The sequence below is a fragment of the Aotus nancymaae genome, unplaced genomic scaffold (genome assembly GCF_030222135.1).
Source record: "Aotus nancymaae isolate 86718 unplaced genomic scaffold, 86718_ANA_hifiasm-v0.15.2.pri h1tg000040l, whole genome shotgun sequence".
NCBI classification, from domain to species: Eukaryota; Metazoa; Chordata; class Mammalia; order Primates; family Aotidae; genus Aotus; species Aotus nancymaae.
In genome coordinates this window covers 1,759,802-1,774,240 of record NW_026988454.1, presented here as the reverse complement: position 1 = coordinate 1,774,240, position 14,439 = coordinate 1,759,802, and the positions used below count along the sequence as shown (strand labels likewise).

The 14,439-nt window shown below is 51.8% G+C and overlaps 1 protein-coding gene across 6 annotated transcripts in view; it reads right to left on the bottom strand.

Moving 5' to 3' along the window:
* Nucleotides 1-14,439, bottom strand: part of RPS6KA2 (ribosomal protein S6 kinase A2) — a 457,314-nt gene that overhangs the window by 66,383 nt on the left and 376,492 nt on the right. The window lies entirely within an intron of this gene.

Below are 14,439 nucleotides of genomic sequence, written 5' to 3'. Positions count from 1 at the left end.
GGGCATCACCTGATGTGTTTTTCTGGGCTTATGTCTCCAGCTGCTGTGCTCTGGTTAAGGGTGTAATTTTGCAACCAGTTGGAACTCTCACATCAACGAGTACTTTTAAAGTGCAGTGCAGTGCCTGTGAGAGGATGTGATGTATCTTTTTATTTTGGGGGGACTCATTCTGTCACCCAGGCTGATGTGCATACAGCAGGATGGTAACGACCCGCTGCAGCCTCAATTTCCTGGGCTCAGGTGACCCTCCCAGCTCAGTCTCCTGAGTAGCTGGGACTACAAGCATGTGCCTCTACGCCTGGCTAATATTTTGTACTTTTTGTAGAGATGGGGTCTCGCCATGTTGCCCAGGCTGGTCTCAAACTCTTGGGCTCAAGCGGTCCGCCTGCCTCAGTCTCCCAAAGTGATAGGATTATAGGCATGAGCCACTGCACCCAGACGATTTATTTTTTCATTGCACCAATTCTATCCAGTTCTTCTACTTCATATTTTTCACGAAGTAAGTCACTCATTTCATTGTGGAATCACGTAAATTCTTTGGGAATCACGTAAATTCTCTGTACGTGATTCCCAAAGGGTTTTGGTATCTGCCAAAAATATGTCCATTCTGTCTTTATGTCCACAGATAGCTCTGGGAGATGGTTAATTCCTGGATGGTTTGGGACTCCTTTGCGATATTTTCATTTTTTAGAGTCACACAAACCCACCTCCAATGCTATTGGGAACATTCAGTATCAGCTAACTGGGTCCTCCCCAGATTTCCCACATACTGCAAGTTTCTCCTTACTGGCCCACCATGTCCAGCCTGTAACAGTCCAGGGCAACTTCCACGACCGATTTAAATACTAGGTCTGCTTTTCAATTTCTTAATCACTTACAGGTTATATATACATTATTTAAAGTTTTCTGTTTTTTGCCAATTTGAAATTTCATCCATTTCATGTTTACATCCTTTGTCTGGGAGTTGCTTGTGTCTCACGGGATACAGCTGGTTTGGAGTCAGGGATAGGCGAGGGGCTCAGGCTTGAGCACACGGGAGCCAGATCTCCAGACAGGCCCCAGGCCCACGGGTCTCTAGCGGCTCCCTAGAACTGGTTTGGGGCTGCCTGGTCTTCAGCAACCATCAAAGCTTGATGTATGACAGGCAGTCCTAGCAATGCCGGTGGAAACTGGGAGGAGGGCCAGAATGGACCGTGTCTGAAGTCATTAAAAACACATCATCTAGAGATCAGTCTGGACAGGAAAACAGAAGCAAGAGCAATGGAAAACCCTCTGCCCGTGCGTGAGCCGCAGGTGGCAGGTGTGCTCTGAAGACAGCTCACCCAGGTTAGGTGATGGGTGTTGATTTGCTGAGCTATTTTTGTGCTCATCAGCACATCGAATTCCTTCCTAACCTTTCCCTCACTTTAAACTTCCCCTGGGAGTCTCAGAATATCTCATGAGTGTCTTGGAGAAGCTACAGATACTCATTAGGAATGAGCTAGAAAGCCGTCAGCTTTGGAAAAAAAGGAAGATTTGGAGGTAGGCTCGGGAAGTTTTATACTCACTGCAACGTCTCCTGTCCTGGGGGAAAGTCAGGAGATAACAAATAAAATCACTGGTGCTGAAAACCCCCGCAGGTACTGACATTGGTGCACGGGATATGTTTACAGCTGTTTCTGGACATCTCTATGGTATAAACTTCTGTCAGAAACGGCATCACTTAAGTAATGAGAAGCAGCAAACACCTCCCAGGGTCTAGCCCTACAAAGCCTGTTCAGCAGAAGCATGGCCCACATCTGCGGGCATCTCCCCTTCTCGGCAGGAGCAGCACCGAGCACAGAGGGACCTGCCATTCCGCTGAGCCTGTTTCTGCAGAGCTTCATCCAGAGCTCACCCGTGATGCTGCCCCGGCCCACGCTTACAGGGCGCCCAGGGATGCTGGCCCGGAGCCCCTTTCTCACCTTTCTCTTATTCTACTCTTTGAAATTCCTAGATTTGCAAATCACTCAGAGTCACCGAGTGTTCCACCTGGGAGGCCCTTTCCCTACAGACAAGAAAGCAGACAGTCCGAGCAGGTGTGTGACCCTCCCAGGCCTCTATCGCGGGATGTGCCCACTCCCTGCTGCCAGCCCCAGCCTGTGGGGCCTCTGCTTAGACTGGGCCACCCCACGCTGCTACAGCTGCCCGGGTCTTTCTCTAATTCACGACCACATGACCACACGAGCAGCAGAACAACTGTGCTGAGAAAGAAGACTGGTGTCCCTCGGCCACACCCTTCAGAGTCCCATGCCCACCACACCCACCGACTGCTCCCGAGCGTGGCCCAACCTCTGGCTGCTCTGTCTCCGTCCACTCACTCGACACCCAGGCATGAGGACATCACAGAGTCACACATGCCCTCAAGTGTGCAATTATTCCTCCCTTTTACGACTTTGCATATGACCTTTCTTGGGCCCAGAATGCCCCCTGGGGCAGGATGCTCCCTGCGCAGCATCCGCACATCCTCTGAGACCCAAACCAGGCGTCCTCACAGAGCAGCTCTGTCATCCCCACTCAAATAGATCAGTGGCCCCAAACCAGCGGCCTCTGGAGGTCAGTGGCGGTGCCATCCACCTCTGTAAGCCAACACCTGCTGCCGGCATTCAGCACACGTGCACGGAACAAATCACCCACGAAGGCTGGGGGCTTCAGTCTAGGACTCTTTCGAATGAAGACATTTTCTCTTCAGGGGATGTGGAGGTGGGAGAAACGCTAGTCTTAGACTCAGAAGCCAACGAGCCTTGAGAGGCTCATGTGGGGGCAGAGGGCCATTTTCTCACCTGCAGAGCGTCAGAGAGGAACGAAATGCATCTGGAGGTCTGGACGTGTATAAACCCATTATGCCATCGCTTCCAGCTATAAACATCTGTGCAGACACTCTGGGAGGGTGCAACTCCCCCAAATTCATACGCTGAAGCCGTCATCCCCAATGCCTTGCAATGTGACCGTATGTGGAAAAGGGGTCACTGCAGGTGACCAGCATGAGCAGGGCGGTCACTCATCTCTTATGACTGTTGTCGTTAGAACAAGGGGAGATCTGGACACAGACCCCCACAGAGGAGAAGGTCACATGGAGACGGAGGCAGAGGCCAGGGTGTGGCATTCACAGCCAAGGTGCCACAGCTTGCCAGCAAAGCCCCAGGGTCTGGGAGCGGCGGGGGAGTGCAGCCCTGCAGCCTTGAGCGCAGGCCTCTGGCCTCCAGGGCTGTGGGATAACACGTTTCTGTTGCTCAAGCCACCAACTTTGTGGTTCTTTGTCACAGCTGCCCCAAGAGACACACAGAGCGGTGGCCAGTGAACAGCTCAGTCTTCACTGTGGTCCGTGGGCATTAGAGACGTGTGTTTTCATCTGCATTTCTTGCTACACTGTGTGCACACAGAGGGCACATTTTTTCTTTGATTTCCTAATTTCTAGCTCATTGCTTTGTCCACTAACCACTCTATCAACTGGACTGGACAGGATTGCCTGGGAATCCTGGGGCTTCCGGCTGACAGCAGCTTACTGAGGAAGAGGAAGGGGTGAGGAGGTCGGGAGGGAGAGCAGGGTCCTGCCCTCCCTGGGGGAGGCCACAGAAAGGAAGTCTATAGCTCTGGGGACTCACTTAGGGGAGGCACCAACAAAGGACAGGTGGGAGGTGATGAAGACGCATTCGCCCCTCCTCCCAGCCTACAAATCGGGCGCGGAGGTCCTGTGCAGCACGTGCAGCATGGACCAGGGCGGAGAGCTCTGGCATTGAGAGCTCTTAGCAGAGAGGCTCCAGACAGGGCGGGTGGAGGTGTGCGATCACCTTGCAAACGCATGTGAGGGCCCAGGGTTAGAACGAGGCCTCTCACAGCCAACGGTTCCTCAGATGGTCAAAGGGAGAACTCAATTCCAGGCTCTTTTGGAGGAACGAGAATAAGGCTCATGGCAATCAGAAGTGCTGGGAAGTCCCAGCCACAAAAGCAGCTGCCTGTGCAGGTGAAGGTGACTCTGCCCAGTGGGATTTTGAGACATATCCAGCTACGACTCCTCAGGAACTAAATCCGGCGCCCGCCCTGGATGAAGGCTGGCACTTAATTCTGACTGTAGTTGCTTCTTCATGTTGAGCCTGGACAACTTAGGTTGTGAAATACACCTGTGGGAGGGGTCACAGCTCCTCGAAGCTTGATGACAACTCACTGCAGACACAGCTGAAGGGCGCTCTCAGCCAGATGTGAGCCATTCTACATGCTTGTGTGAGACCCGGGGGGCGGTACCTTCTAACCAATGCTGTCTCTATACCTAGGGAGGAGGTAAGTCCATCTTTCACCGGTTACTTAAACCAAATACTAAACTATGATTTTAGTGATGTTAAATTTGAAAGTTTTTAATTTTTTTTTTAATTAGTTATTTAGAAAATTATTTGCTTCTTCCAGAACAAGGGGAGAAAAAATACAAATACTCCGATACTTTGTCACATTCATCCAATTTACTGTAGCAAATCCTCTCCCAGCAACGTAATAATGCCTGAAAGAAAATACCTCCCCTTCCGGCAGGCCCTCTCCCCTCTGCTGAGACCTATTTTGTGCATCATCTGGCCAGGCACGGTGGCTCAAGTCTGTAATCCCAGCATGTTGGGAGGCCAACGTGGGAGGACTGCTTGGGTCCAGGAGTTCGAGACCAGCCTGGGCAACATAGCAGGGCCCCGTCTCTACGAAACAATAATAAACTAGCTGGGTGTGGTGGTGCATGCCTGGAGTCCCAGCTACTTGGGAGGCTGATGTGGGAGGACCGCCTGAGCCCAGGCGACTGAGGCTGAAGTGAGCCATGCTTGCACCACTGTGCTCAGCCTGGGCCACAGAGCAAGACCCTGTCTAAGAAAGAAAGGAAAGGAAACAGTGACTCCAAGACAAAATGCTTCAATTGCTGCAAGAACAGAGTGAATTTTTGCTCTCGTGTATGTTTGGATGAATAAACACGTCCAATGTCTCCACTTCTCCTTTCTGACTCTAATTCACATTTCCACGGGAGGCCAAGCAGGGGAGGGGTGACAGCAAACCCTCACGCATGCGACCCCCCAGGTGGTGACTGTGGCAGCTCGGCTGGGCAGGGCAGTCACCCTGATTACCTCAGAGGGAGTGGCAGAGGTGGGGTGGCGGGGCCTGCCACCTGAGGTGAGACATCACTTGCATGTATGCTCACACACTTATAGTAAGTATCCAGATGTTATTCGGGTGCTTGGGAATGACGAGGCAGAGACGACACAGACTTCCATCATAAAAGCTTGGTCTTGAAAGAGGAGTTTCAGCCACCAGTGAGATTCCTGGTAGCAACTCACAGGAAGATGTTACCCCCTGACAGATCAGACACCGGGCAAGGTGGGCACGACTCTGTGCTCTTGCCGGGGTGGATTTCCCGGGTGACTTTGGGACTCTGGTGATTGGCCTCAGTGCTTTTCTGGCTGGTACAGCGGGCTTTCCATTTACCCGTCCATTGTGCAACCATCTCAGCAGAGGGTTTAACAGCACTGATTAAAATGCATCTCGCAGAATGATGAGTTTCTCCTTAAAACTCCGAATTGTGGCTCCCTGGTCATCGTGCATTAGATAACGTTTCTCTGTTCTGTCCCACAGCCAAGTGGCAGAGAAAGAAAATGGTCAGATGAGCAGGCAGCAGTGCGGCTGGGGGTGGATCCCCTGCCCGGCTGCAGGCCTCTGCACGACCAGTGCTCTCTGCTTATTTACGTTTACTCGTCAGACACATCAGTGTTCCCTGCGCATCAGGCACTGTTCTCCTCAAATCCTCCCACCTACGTCACGATGTTGGTGCTGGTATTACCCTCAGTTCGTAGAATACATAAGCAAGCACAGAGAGGTGAAGCCATTTGCTCAGGGCCACACGGCCAGGAAGGGGCGGGCTGGGTAGGTCTGGGCACCTGGCCCTGGCCTTGCTCCGCTTCTGCGCCCTGCTCAGGCTCCAGCCTCTCCCATGCGCCCCCTTCTCCTTCGCTGCGGCTCCTCCTTCCCCTCCTGGCAGACCCTCGCTGCTCTGCTGAGATCTGTTTTGTGCCTCATCTGTTTCTCCGCCCTGGCCATGGGCATCTGTCCGTGTCTCGACTGCAGCTGGTGTTGCTGTTTGCTGTCAGAGACACCGTGAGCATGAGGGCCACACGTTTGCTTCATGGGTCCCCAGAGCCTCGCCCACGAGTGAGGGAAGGCACGGGCCAGACTCACATCATCCGCTCACGCTCGCTCCTGATGAAATTGCCCAGTATCTGCCCAGTGTCTGCCGGAGCCATGAGAAAGGGTCAGCAGGCAGTGCTGCTGATAGGCAGAAGACCCAGCCACGGCGAGGTGGCGGTGTGGTCCTGCTGGCTGCCAGGGGGTGGTCCCAGCCACGGCGAGGTGGCGGTGTGGTCCTGCTGGCTGCCAGGGGGTGGTCCCAGCCACGGCGAGGTGGCGGTGTGGTCCTGCTGGCTGCCAGGGGGTGGTCCCAGCCACGGCGAGGTGGCGGTGTGGTCCTGCTGGCTGCCAGGGGGTGGTCCCAGCCACGGCGAGGTGGCGGTGTGGTCCTGTTGGCTGCCAGGGGGTGGTCCCAGCCACGGCGAGGTGGCGGTGTGGTCCTGCTGGCTGCCAGGGGGTGGTCCCAGCCATGGCGAGGTGGCAGTGTGGTCCTGCTGGCTGCCAGGGGGTGGTCCCAGCCATGGCGAGGTGGTGGTGTGGTCCTGCTGGCTGCCTTGGGGCAGCCTAAGGTGGGGTGCGGGGCTGCACATTACACAGAAGTCTCCAGTATCAAATGTTTCTCCCTAAAACAACTTTTAAAGAACTGGGTTTTCAATCATAAAAATAATTGGCAGAAAAAAATCCAACGATTGGCATGAAGGAGGTAAAAGGAAAAGCTCCCCTTCTCCCTGCCTCTCCTGGGAGAAGCGGCCGTGTAGGAGCTGCTTGCCCGTGTTTTCAGAATTCTTCTTTGTTTACCTCCCTTGCTTCTAAAAACACAAACAGGATCGTTCTGAACGTTCTGTGCTGCAATGTGCTATTTTTACTTACTTCTTTTTTCAACTTACAAATCCTTCCACATTAGTGCATGCAGAATGATCTCACTTGTCAACATTCACGTAGTATCTCCTGTGTAGATGATGGTAATTCAGTTAACCGTTCCCAGGTGTGGATTTCGGTTTCTCTATCTCTCTGTGTACTTGCGTGACTATATCTGAAGGATATATTATTTGAAGTGGAATTACTTGGGTAAGGTGCATGCACTTTACTTTTGTAGAGATTTTTCAGGTTGACTTATGAAAAGATAGGACACACAAACCCCTTCACCCGAAAGGAGGGAAACTGCTCTCCCACTGCGCATAATGGGGACTGCCACATGTGTGCCTCTGTGCTAACCTGAGAGGCAAAAATGGACCAGACCTCCGTAAAGATAGGAAGGACATGAAACATCGTGAAGAATTGTATGGGCACTGGCTGATTCGGAAGCACGAAAGCATTCATGGAAAGCAACATGTGCTGTGCTTTAAACAGCCCCTTCATAAGTCAGGGAGGTCTCCAGGAACAGCCTCAATCCTCAACAGATGCTTTGGACCTGATACACAACAATCTTTTATCCCTTAAGATTGTAATTATACACAGACACACACACACACACACACACACACACACACACAGAGTCTTGCGCTGTCGCTCAGGCTGGAGTGCAGTGGCACGATCTCGGCTCACTGCAATCTCCACCTCCTTGGTTCAAGCAATTCTCCTGCCTCAGCCTCCTGAGTACGTGGGATTACAGGTGCCCACCACCAAGTCCAACTAATTTTTATATTTTTAGTAGAGATGGGGTTTTGCCATTTTGGCCAGGCTGGACTTGAATTCCTGACCTCAGGTGATCTGTCTGCCTGGGCCTCCTGAAGTGCTGGGATTACAGGTGCGCACCACCACATCCAGCTTATTTTGATATTTTTAGTAGAGATGGGATTTCACCATGTTGGCCAGGCTGGTCTTGAACTCCTGACCTCAGCTGACCCACCCACCTCAGCCTTCCAAAGTGCTGGGATTACAGGTGTGAGTCACCACGCCTGGCCAATTTTATGTAATTATCTTTCTTCTAGTATTTCTCTAAGCCTTGATGCTTTTTGTCCAATTTTTCTACAGAACAAAAATTCTATACAAAATGAAAACAAATAACTTAGGATTTTTACAAAATTCTGAAGTTGAACTACAGTGAAATTCTGGGAAAATCTCTGTAGGAACAGAGAATAATTATACCCTCATTCCATATTAAAGTAAAAAAGAATCGAGTTGTGAATGAAAGATAGTTCATTTTTCAAGTTTAAAAGGCCAAATCAAGTACTCTTATCAGAAACACAAGCATAGCTATAGGGAATTTTCCTGAAAAACATTTTTCAATTTTTAATTAAGACTCTGCAAAGCTCAAAGTGGTCTTTGTTGTTGCAAAGATTAGAAATAAATAAGCCATGAAGGCTCAGCTCTAATTTGTGGCTTTTAAAAAGGAGACCGATGTCTGACATTGCTCTGGAATCAAGCCAAGGTCCCTTTTGAAATGGAATGAACAGATCTGAAAGTATGTTCTGCAGAGTGCGGGGCTCTGTTCAGTTCTCTGATGAGATGGAGACTGTGTGTACATCTTTGTTTTGTGCAGGCACACACAAGTACACAAGAAGTCTTGGTTCCTTCTCATTTTCCTTGGGTTGTCACTAGTTTCTGGCAGGAAATTCTGCCTCCGCTATTGGGGTCCAAGAGCCAAATCTGCTCCAACCAGATAAAAGGATGAATCTTGGAATCTGGGCCCTCAGCGATTTTGCAGAGATGCCGCCCTTTCCTTTCAAATGCCACTGCCCTCGCTGGGGGAGGACTATCCCAGGAAATTCTGTGAATGACACTGTGTCTGGGACAGGTGGTGGTATCTGTGCTCACCCTGGAACTGGAGGATGAAATAATTTTCAAAAGAGTTTGTGTTTTTGTCTTAGAAACGAGAGCCAGGAGCAGCGACAGGGAGCTACCCAGTTAATGCCTGCAGGCCTTGCTTACTCTGGCTGCGATCACAGAGGCTTCTGGCAAGGATGAGGAAGAGGAGGAGTGTGCCCCTCTCAGGCTGGCTCCACGGGGTTAGCCACTGGAGGGAAAGCCCACCCAAATTAGAAATATGGAAAGGTTTCATGAGCTTCTCCAGTTTCAACAAGTGAAATCTGTGTGTTTGGTGGCACTGGAAATGTGGGAAGATGAGGGGAGGAAGGAGGAGAGAGGAAGAAAGGCATCACACCCTACTTCAGACTCCCAAGAAACCCAGAGTGCTTCACAGCCATGCTCATGCGCCCCCACCAGGAAGCAAATTTGGGGGGTCATTTAAAATTAGTTGCCTCCCAAAGGGACTACTCGAAACAAAGGTGGCCACGCAGCCTTGACCTTCAACAAGGAGTCTCAGTACTTTCCCAATTGCCTCAAAAGCAGGCATTCCCGAAAACCCACGTAACAAGATGCCCCAAGTCTCACAGCCTGATGACTGTGGGGAGCAGAGGAGGGTTCCGATGGGGCCGCTTTTACAGGACACGCTCGTGCCACACCAGGTGTGGCCTGGGAGGCCTACAGGTGTAGAAGGAACCGCAGGGACCATCCACCCCACCTTCATTTCCCAGAGAAAAGGAGGGAGGGGGCCCATGACTCCGCAGCTGCCCACAGCCTGGCTGGGTCTAGGAGGCAGAACCCAGACAGCTCCCATGCCACTGTGGGCCGCAGACCAGAAGCTCACAGAGCTGGGGTCATGGCCACCCATGGTCCTACTCTCCCACGTCCTGCTGCCACGCCAAGACCACAGAATCCACTGCTTCCAGCAGCAGGACGGCCCTCCAACACCTAGGGAAAAGAAAAATCTGGCCCTGACTTTTTACAGAATTGGGAAGAATTAAGAAAGGCTGATTTTAAATCCTGAAGACCCAAAATGTCACGCTAATGAAGCATTAGATGAGCAGGGCCTTTTTTCCTCTTTAAGATTCAGGGTAAATCACATCCTCACTAAATAAGGGAAGCTCCTACGTGGTCTTCCTGGAAGCCCATGGAGAAGGAACGCATTTGTGCTCCACGTCCAGGAAGGGAGGACCCAGGCCTCTGTGACAGCCGCACTGCTCTCTGCCCCTGGCTGGGCGTGCGCCGACTAGAGCCGACTCCTGCACACACAGGGTCCTGGGACAAGCCCTTGTACCTCCGAACAAGCCTTGCTCAAACAGAAAATGATGAACATAATTTTACAGCCTTGTCATAAAGATGGGAGGAGAGGACAGGTGTGCGTGCTCGGCAGGTGTGGCGCGCTAGGCGAATGCAGGATCGTGGAAGTCACTAGCAGAGAAACACTCTGTGAACAAGACTCCTGGGTGAGCGCACAGAAACGGCAGCGACGTTCACATCCACAGACCGAGCGCTTGCACCTGAGCAGGCGCCGCGGGGACCGAGGCACGATGCACCCACACACCAGTGCTGTCTTTCCGTTTTACCGCTTGACAAGAAAAGTGGATAGAAACGAAGCGGCAGCACCAAGGATCAGGGTCGACTAAACTCCAGGCGCTTCAGCGTGATGAGCTTTTCAGAGCACCTTAAGGAACAACTGCAATTCCTTCAATTCACTTTAGTTTATGCATATTCACTGGGGGCTCTGTGTGGTCCGGGAACTGGACACAAAGATGAGCCAGACACAACCTCTACCCTCCCAGATCTCATCACTCAGTGAATAGCTGTGGCTGGCCCGGCTGCCTGGCCCGTAAAGCTGCCCCTCCAGCCCTCATTTCCTTCCTCCACAGATGCATGTTCTCCTGCCTTCCTTACAGTGCCATGTGTCACGAATGCCATGTGACAGGGTTCCAGCCAGTGAGAAGCACAGAGAAGTCCCAGGGGCTTCCAGAAAAGCTTTGCTTTCACGATGAAAGGGACAGAGGCAGCTGGCCCCATCCAGGTCCTTTTTTCTTTCTCCTGCAGCGAGGACGTGATGCTGGGAGCTGTTGCAGCCGCGTTGTCATCACAAGGCACCGAGTGTAAGGATGAGAAGGCGGTGCACTGAGGATGGCAAACAAAGCCACAGGAAGAGCTGGGCTTCTGACAGCAGCAGCTCAGTTGTCAACGTCTGTAACTCATCCGCCACCACGCGGCGTGTTAACAAGGGAAAATGAAACTGCGATTTGGAAAACTAAATTAATTGAATAAAAAGTTTAAAATCATTTAAGGGTTCTATTCCTTGCAGCTAAAAGCAATTCCTATGGACACACCTCTTTTCATAAGTGAATTCTGTAAGTTTCTGGTCTGACCAACTTTAAGTGCCATCATAGGATCTAAGTCAGATAATGACTGTCTTAGTGCAGAGCCAAGGCACCTTCTCATCCTCACCAACAGCACGGTGCCGGGAGAATCCTGAGGCTCGGAGAACGACGTTTTCTCCTGGTTCATTAGAAATTCGCCCAGGCAGGGCAACATTGGAGCTATCTACACACCCTCTCCCACCGCCCACGGGGCCTCCCAGGGCTGTATGGTGGAGGCCGTGCTTACACCCAGCAGCACAGGGAACGCTGGAGGAGAGCCACAGACACAATAAACGCGCAGCCCAGGGTCACGGAAAAGAAGAGCTCTGGAGCGGCCGTTGAAAAGGCTGATGAAATGAGAGCAGGGCTCTAGAGGTGGGCAGCCTTCAGGGTTGAGAGATGAGTGGAAATGGCATGCAAAATGTTTCTGTGCATTTTGTGGAAGTTTACAGCACGGCAAGCTCAATTCTAAGGCAGGCGTGCTCTTAAGTGGCTTGAGATCCGCTGCGCCGGGCAGTAAGCCCCTGACAGCGAGCCCCTGATCGTCTCCATCTAGGCAGGGTTACTTCCGCATTGCTGTTAACGCTGACAGAGACTGCAATGACAGGGACTCAGAATTTAATTCACCACCTGGAAGATTCAGAACAGAACCGGGCAATCATGACCTTTGACACGGCATTTGGACAAACCAGGGCGCCGCAATGCCTTGGCTTAGTTGAGGGACACACTTCTCAGCTTGCCCCTGTCTCCAAACCCACCCTCATGGTTATGAAACACCACCTCCCCTACCTCCCCACACACACAGTGAACGGGGGTCTGCAAACAAAAGGCCAGACCACAACCAAATTTGGGAAAACTGCAGTGAAGGGCAACTTCAGGACACAGGGTGGGGCACGGGCCCTTCCTGCCTGGCCCAGCCCAGGCTGTCCCTTTGTACAATCTAAGCTGTGTCTCCCACCACCAGGGACCCTGCCTTCAAGGGGTGAGGTCTTGCCCACGACAGGCCTCGCGTGGATACGGGACTCTGGCCACTGAGGGTGGGCGCTGAGCCCTTGCTGCGTTTCCTGAGCCGAGTCACTGTAATCAGGGGGTGTGCACCAGGACCAGTGAGTGAAGGGCAGAGGGACAGGCAGCTTTAGGCCGCACGTCTCTTGGAAATGTGGCTGTGAACCTGCCTGACGACGATCGTCACCACTGATGAAAAGGAGGAGTCCTGAGGCTTCTTGCTTTGAGGGGTCCCAGTAGCAACAAAGTGGCAAAAACTGTTTGGCAGTTTCCTTCAACCCATGAACCCTACACACACCTGTGAGCACATACATACATGCACGTAGACACACGCACACGCCTGCACACACACACATACACCTGCACATGTGCACACACTGCCCCTGCGTGTTCTGCAGCAGGGCCCTCTGTCTGACCACATACATACATGCACGTAGACACATGCACACGCCTGCACACGTGCACACACTGCCCCTGCGTGTTCTGCAGCAGGGCCCTCTGTCTGACCAGGCGTCCTCTCTGGTCCTGAGCCTCTCCATCCTGGGCCTCCCATCTCATTATCACGGAAGCTGCCTGTCTGGGTGACGGTCCCCCAGCCTCTCAGACCCTCGAGTGGGGATGGCCCTGTAAAATGTGTGAAGTGACCTGCTGGCGAGTTTTCATCCAATGTACTGGACACAGTCCTCTCCACAGACACCAGCGCGGGGCCCTGGCAGCTGGTGTAGGGACTGGGTCCATCAGTGTCTCTACGCACCCTGGCATGGATGCACTGTGGCATGGGTGGCACAGACGCCACTGCAGGCTGAGTCTACACTCTCCAGCCACTCGGGCTGCAATCCAGTTTAGACTCTGGCTCTTCCATGTCACTACCAGCAGTGCGGAGATTCTCAGCAGGACTTTCCCAACGTCAGGAGATGTTTGATCATCACGGGGTGGCGGTGTGGACACTGGTAAACAGCCCCAGTGCACGGATTAGCTCCCAAAACAAGAATTAACCCGCCCAAAATGTGCAGAGTCATGGCCGAGACACCGTCCCCCAGCCCCAGCCCGTGGTGCGGACGTTTCATGATTGATTCAATGATTTCCTTATTGATTGACTCTTGCTTTGTCTTCAGGTCTTTGTTAAACAGGAAGACCTTCGGCAAACATCGTTTATTCGTATCCCTTTTACACGGGTATGGCTATTTCTGTTGGAGAGATTTCTGGCAGGAAATCATCTGGGCAAAAGGGTACATACAGTTAGCATTTTGATGGTTTGACCAAGGTGCTGAAATGTTGCAGGGATTTACTCTCTTGACACACACCCACGTGCCCTGGGCTTTCTGGATTGGCCTGCAGTGACTGGTGGACACTGCACCATGGCAGCTCACTGTGTCACCTGCTCTCCTGGTAGCCACGCACAGCACGCACAAGTTCCCAGTGACAAGGAGGAATTGCTTTACTGCGTTGTGTGGAAGAACGGAAACAGGCTGAATGGACAAAGACGTCGACGACAGGTGATCACTGAAAAGTGTGTAAAGTGGAATTTAACATGTCTGCTTGCACGGAGGAGAACTGCCTCGTAAAGGCAGCTACGGGGCATTCCTATATAAAGTAAAGAATTCCTAGGAAGATGAATCCGCAGGAAGGAATAGCGATTTATGTGATAAAAATCTGGATTAGAAGTTGGATGTAAATGTGTTCAGTTAGGTGAATACAACTGTAACAACTCATAACAAGATGCAATTCATGGGAATTCTTATGCAGTACTTTGAATACATGGACGTTGATTTTAAAAAATCACCTCAACTCCGTTCTTCTAAGATCAAAAAGTTACACATCAATTGTCTCATCCTGTGAAAACCTTACTGTGGAGTAGGAAAGTACTTTTGATTAGCTTCACTTTTAGTCACTGAAGGATTGCAAATTAATGCAAAAGTTCCCTGCACTGGAAGCTAAGGGGGGGCGGGGCGGGGCGGGGCGGGGCGGGGCGGGGGGCGGGGCGGGGAAGAAGTTAATGGGTCCGTCTTTCTTTGGGGCTGAGGCTTGCAGAGGAAGATCTAGTGTTTTTTCCGAAATGAAAACTTCCTGATTTAACTTTTGCCTTCGCCTCTGATATGGCTTCCACCTATGCGTTAGAGTTAGAAACATGACTGAATGTGTTCCT